The sequence below is a fragment of the Temnothorax curvispinosus genome, unplaced genomic scaffold (assembly GCF_003070985.1).
Source record: "Temnothorax curvispinosus isolate PA1 unplaced genomic scaffold, ASM307098v1 QBEX01015652.1, whole genome shotgun sequence".
Classification (NCBI taxonomy): domain Eukaryota; kingdom Metazoa; phylum Arthropoda; class Insecta; order Hymenoptera; family Formicidae; genus Temnothorax; species Temnothorax curvispinosus.
This window is the reverse complement of record NW_020225432.1, coordinates 97,966-103,965: the sequence shown is the minus strand read 5'-3', so window position 1 is coordinate 103,965 and position 6,000 is coordinate 97,966. Positions and strand designations below refer to the sequence as shown.

General features: G+C 33.0%; 1 long non-coding RNA gene across 1 annotated transcript; it reads right to left on the bottom strand.

Annotated features, from left to right (window-relative positions):
* Positions 1-252: 252 nt before the first annotated feature.
* On the bottom strand, positions 253-4,488 carry LOC112465940. Its single transcript, XR_003042084.1, has 2 exons — positions 4,138-4,488; positions 253-3,880 (listed from the first exon to the last, which is right to left on the bottom strand). It is a non-coding gene; the product is annotated as an uncharacterized LOC112465940 (long non-coding RNA).
* Between the last annotated feature and the right edge of the window lie 1,512 nt (positions 4,489-6,000).

Below are 6,000 nucleotides of genomic sequence, written 5' to 3'. Positions count from 1 at the left end.
AGAGAGAGAGAGAGAGAATCGATAGTTTATAGTATTGGCAGCAATATCAATCATCAGATCTCAGTACTGATCCTCGGTGGACAAACTATTCATTTATAGTATACTTTGTTCTTTCCAATGCTTGGCCTTCGATGCAGCGAGGTGAATATTTTCCACTCTTTCAAAAGGATATCGAATCCCTTTGATTACGAAGGAAGAAATGCATGACGTTTATAAGTTCAAAGTATTTTAAAGCGATACGATACAAAAGAAGAGAGATAACGCATTATCTTTATTGTCATTCAGTCTTGTTTCCTTTACGGTCTATCAGTATTTGAACTACGCTACTTGTTACACTGGAATTCGAATTGTCGCATCATATTTCTGCACATCTTGGTCGTATTACTATACATTGTATAATTACATAACGAAGGGAGAATTTGTTTGCACCGTCCATTTATGAGATCTGATTCCTTTGATAAAATGCACCGATCGCTGTTTATTAGCTAATACAATATGTCAAACTATCCTATGATAACGACTCGGGAACTACCTCATCGCCTTCGTGGCGAGTTTAGGAAAAATATATATTCTTCGGAGAGAGAAACGCTTTCGCGGGATTTCTAATCGGGACTAATGTAGAAAACGGTCGTCGACGTCTCGAAACGAGTCGCTCATAGATCCTTGCATTTCGGAGCCGCAGAAATTCTCGAGAATATTGTTGTTCGACAGTCACGGCAGTATATGGCACACGTGCCACGAAAAAATCGTAACGACGACTAAGGCAATTTGACAATTCCTCCCCGATCTGGATCGCCGTAGGTCGTCTAAGTGTTCGGCGACGTGACTTTAAAGTGTTGCTCCGCCTGATGTGCGTGCAGGATGAAAGCTTTGAAGGCGGCGAACGGGCACAGGGGACACTTGAACTGCGGTGGCTCGCACTTGTGTTTCAGATAGTTGCTCCACATCTTATAGAACTTGCTGCACATAGTGCAGGTGTAGCCGAGCACCTGATCGCCCATGTACATCTTCCGGTAAGCTGGAAACAGAGGGACCAAGTTAGTTAGTTGAGCGGCAGACCGACTACGCTGTTCAAGCCTCGCGAAAAAAAAGATTCAACAAAAACAGCGGTATCAGGATAGAAACGATGAAAGCACTCGCGGGTGTGTCTAGGGCAACGATCAGTCCGACTTATGAGATGCAATCATTTCACGTTTGTAAATACTGGCAAATCTGGCTAATCTTCGGATAGAAGATACAATAAAGGAAAAACAATTCGAAACGTTCATATGGGCAAAAGTAGAAACGATGTGTCTGTATCGAGGAATAATTTGCCTGTTCGAATTTGCAAAAAGCATGAAACGTTTGAATTGAGTTTAAATAAAACGTGAAATTAATCAAATTTACAATCAATTACAAAATCTCATAAATCAAACTAAGGATTTTGATTGTCTCAGATAAATATTTCTTGCCACAAGAAGATCGGAAATTTACTCTTTCCGAAAGCTTGATGCGTCCCTTAGAATTTACTTAAAAGCCATCCTAAAAATCAACAAAAGCTCGGAAAACTTTACAAATAATTCACACAAGGACAACTACTCTATAAGTTTTAGAAGGAGTCTGATTCGGAATCAGAAGGATTAGAAATCAATTTACCAAGCCGGCCAAACATGTTTCTATTAAAGCACTCTCATTGCTGAAATAATATATACAAACATTAATTCGCTTTTTGATATTCTAAGATTACGAATTGCCACAAAACTTAGCGTCTAAGTATATTAAAATCTAAAAATTAAACTGGAAAAAAGAACGTTGCTTATCCATTAACTTAAGTAATGTTTCCTAGCTTGTATTACATTGTAATTTCTCATATTCTTTTTCTTCATTAAAAAGATCTATAGTTATATTCCAGTAAACAAAATAAATCTCAAAGGATATAAAGACTTTTTTCAGGCTTTCCTGAAAAGTCTGAAAGATCATTTTTCGTTGATTTGATGGGCAAATAGAAATTGTGCTTCTTATATCTAAAGGTATATTCTGTTCAGTACTTTATACGCAAATCAGTCTTGCATTATGCTATAAATAAACCTGTATAATGAAGAAAAAAGATATTTTGCTACAGAGCAAGACGTAATTTGTTATTCTGTATACATATATGATTATTAAAATGCACTTGTCAAATTATATTTATTTAATGAGTTATAGTAAAAAACTTAAAAATACACAATAAACGCGTGTATAGATGTATTGTGTATATAGATTCAAGTTTAATAATATATTGTCTACAATTAATTTTGTCTTAAATCTACACGAACATTATGTATTTTACTATGAATAAAAATCTAAAACAAGATTAATTCGTCGTTCACAATAACGAGTACGAATAGATTTTTTTTTTTTCAAAAAAATTTGTTTAATATAATTTGCGAATACGCAGACTCTTCCCAAGAAATAACTGAAAAATGAAAACAACAAATAGTTGACTATCATAATGTCAAAGTCTATATCCCACTTTGTTTTTCTTCAGTTTCTTTTTGCAACTTCTCAACAATTATTTATCATTGTCTAGATTTTATATTATGACACCTTTGTTCACCGTTGTGGAAATATGTACCTGAGGGATTAAAAGTTTTCCATAAAATTGTTAATTATTGGTACATATTTCGTAATACATATATATATATATTACGAATACACATATATCTTAACGTAGATGTTCGAAGTATCACTAAAAACCATAAAAACGAAAAACAGCAAAATAATGGACATTGCATGTCGTACCTGCTAGAAAAAGAGTACATTCAGTTTATTTTACGTTTAGTATTACATTATATATAATATAGTCATACGTATACATAGTTATATAATACATTTATAATTTATAAATCATATAAGAATATAAATGTGATAAAGTTTCGATGAAATAATACGACAAATTTTAAAGAATAAATATTGTTTGTTTGTACATTTTTTCAGGAAATAATAATAATATACTTTTCAGAAAATTACAATCAATATCCATAACATACTTATAAATATTCTAACATATATATAAAACATTTTCTCCAAAAACCTATAATTTCATAAATATTTCGCAGTTCTTCATGACAAAAACGCTTACTTTTTCTTTATCGCAATAGAATGCGACAGTACTAGAGACTACCAACTTGAGAATAATGTAATAATAATATATTGACTGCTAATTGTTATATCTGAAAAATGTATTTGCACGCAAGTTACAAGTTTTTTCATCGATTAGATATCAGTTTTTTTATCATTCTATAATTCCCCTTTATTGTTTCAAAAGTAGGAAAATTATAGCGGCATTCAGTAATTAAAGAAATAGGGACAATGTCATGCCACAGACAGAACGTAAAAAATTTTTTATTTTGCGCTTATTTATATAATCCCATATATGGCCTCTCAAAAACTTCCGTTTAGCCTTTAACGCGCGAGGAGATAAATTTAAAAGTCGCACGAAGGATACTTGCGCGACGTAAAATTTATTTTCATACCTCCGCTTGTTTAGACAGTAAAGTACAATCTTACTAAAAAAAAATAATTATTTCATCACAAGAAGAACATTGAAAGCCGGCTCGATAGTGTTACTTGGTCTAACTAAGGAAGCGATTGTAAAGGATGCCGTGATCCTTCTTCCTCTTGTGTATGTCAATGCGCCATTTGTGGGGGCTTTTGTACGAGCACATGTCACAGCTGTACCTCGGCTTCGCATTCACTCGCACGCACTCGAACTTCCGGTGCCTCCAGAGAGACCTTTGCACCTTGTAACCCTTGCCGCAATCCGCGCATATATAAGTCCTCTCGCGCGTTCTGTAGACGGCACGCTGCTGATGTTGCGCATCGCCGATGTCGTACCCGTGCACGTTTTTGTACCACAACGCTGAAACACCAATGTCAGATCGGTTAATAAGAGCAATTGGCGACATCAGGCACACTCCAAGTTTGAATATATACAATTTTGAAAGGATCTCATAAACGATATCGATATTTCGATACCAATAACCAGTCGCCAGTATATCGAGCGAAATAATTTGTCAATATTGCGGATACGAAATTGCCGAGACGGAAATCGTCAGGAGTGCAAAAGCTAATTGTAGTCGGACTTTACAAAGCGTTGCGCGATGCCTCTTCCTGTACCTATCGACGCACCACTTGTACGGGCGAATCTCACAGCTAAACCTCAGCCTTAACTCTCACACATTCGAACTTCCGATGTCTCAAGAGCTTTATCCTCAATGTGTAGCCATTGCCGCAGTTAGTGCACACGAAAATCTGCTTGCGTACTATCCCAGCATCTTCTTGTAGCGCCCCGTCTCTGCCGGTATTGGACATACCAATTTTCTCGTGAAGAGAGGAGTATGTGTGTCATGACAAGGCTGAAACAATAACGTCAATAATTGGTTAGTGGGAGCAATCTGCTAGCACATAGCTATAATCTGTTAACACCAATTGTAATTAATTTATTAAAATTTTAGCAAAAATATTGCATATGTGTACATACTCTTAAATTAAAGTAATAATAATTAAAATAATTACGTAATAATATTTAAAAAATCGAATTTAATTCTTATAATTGTAAGTAATAAAAATTTTCGGGATTATCAAAATTTCATTTAAATCTCAAAAATTAGATTTGTAATAAACATATTATGCGAAATATAGGACAAAAAAATAAAAGTACTTATAAAAAAATATGTACATAAAATATAAAATATACATTTTTTCTAAATATATTGAATAAGAAACACGAACTGTTCTTGCAAGCAATTTTAATATCTATTTCTAAGATATTAAAATGTATATGTTAATTTCATTCAATAATGTGCGTAAGATATCTTTAAGTACATTGACTTCATCCGTATAATGACATTTGAATACTAACGAAGGATTAAATATACCACAAATATCTCATATAAAATCACTCTATTTTCTATTACATTTACATTTCCAGTGAATATTATAAGCTATTTGAAATTAAATAGGAGAATTAAATATAATTTCATGTAAATTAGATATGATTTTTAATGTATGAGTTTACATTGCGGCTTCTAAACCTGTATCCAAGATATTTTCTATGCTCGGACAACAAAGTGAAATAGAAGCTACAAAGTATGTCGGTCAATACATTAAATATGCGCGTACCGCATTGCAGAGATAGAAATAAAAAATTTGGTAGAAAGAAAATAATTGGCGCATTTTTATAATTGTAATTTTGTATTTATCGTAAATCTAACGCAATTATGCATCGATAAAGACATGTCAATGAAAACAAGCTCAACGCGCAATTGTTGGAATTTTTTATTTTGAAAAGGTATCGAAAAAACGTATGTTCACAGGGTTAATACTCCTAAAACTTTCAATCTCTGGTATTTGTCATATTTCGGTAAAAATAAAATACAGAATTATAGTTAACATTGAAAATGTACAATTTTGTTGAAAAGCAGCGTAATGCAATAGTTAGAATAATTTGAACCCAATTGAGCAAAAATACAAAATCGAAAAATGTCTAATAGCATCAATCGAGCTTACAAAAAAATATCCAAACATTATTTCTACATAATTTTGTACGTTTTTCTTTCGGATCTAAATTGATAGGATCTGGATTGGATTTAAGGCTTGTTTTTATGACAATCGTTTATCGCAATTGCAATATTTAGAATTATATGTTATCAATTTAAAATGTATAAGCGCATACCAATATATATGTACTAGAGCTGTTACTTTTGACAATTTCGAAGATTCGAAGCTTCAAAGATAGCTTCGAACCTTCGAAGCTTCGAAAAATATATTTGCAACATAAGCGACATAATTGCAACATTAGAAATTTTATTCGGATTTTGTCACATAATTTTATAAATGTAGGTATACCTATTTCGGTACTATTACTATTTATTAAATTAATAATTGTATAATTTTGATTCTTCGAAGCTTCGAAGGTTGAAGTATCGAAGTTTCGAAGATTCGAAGATTCGAAGCTTCGAAAGTTCGAATATCGGAGCC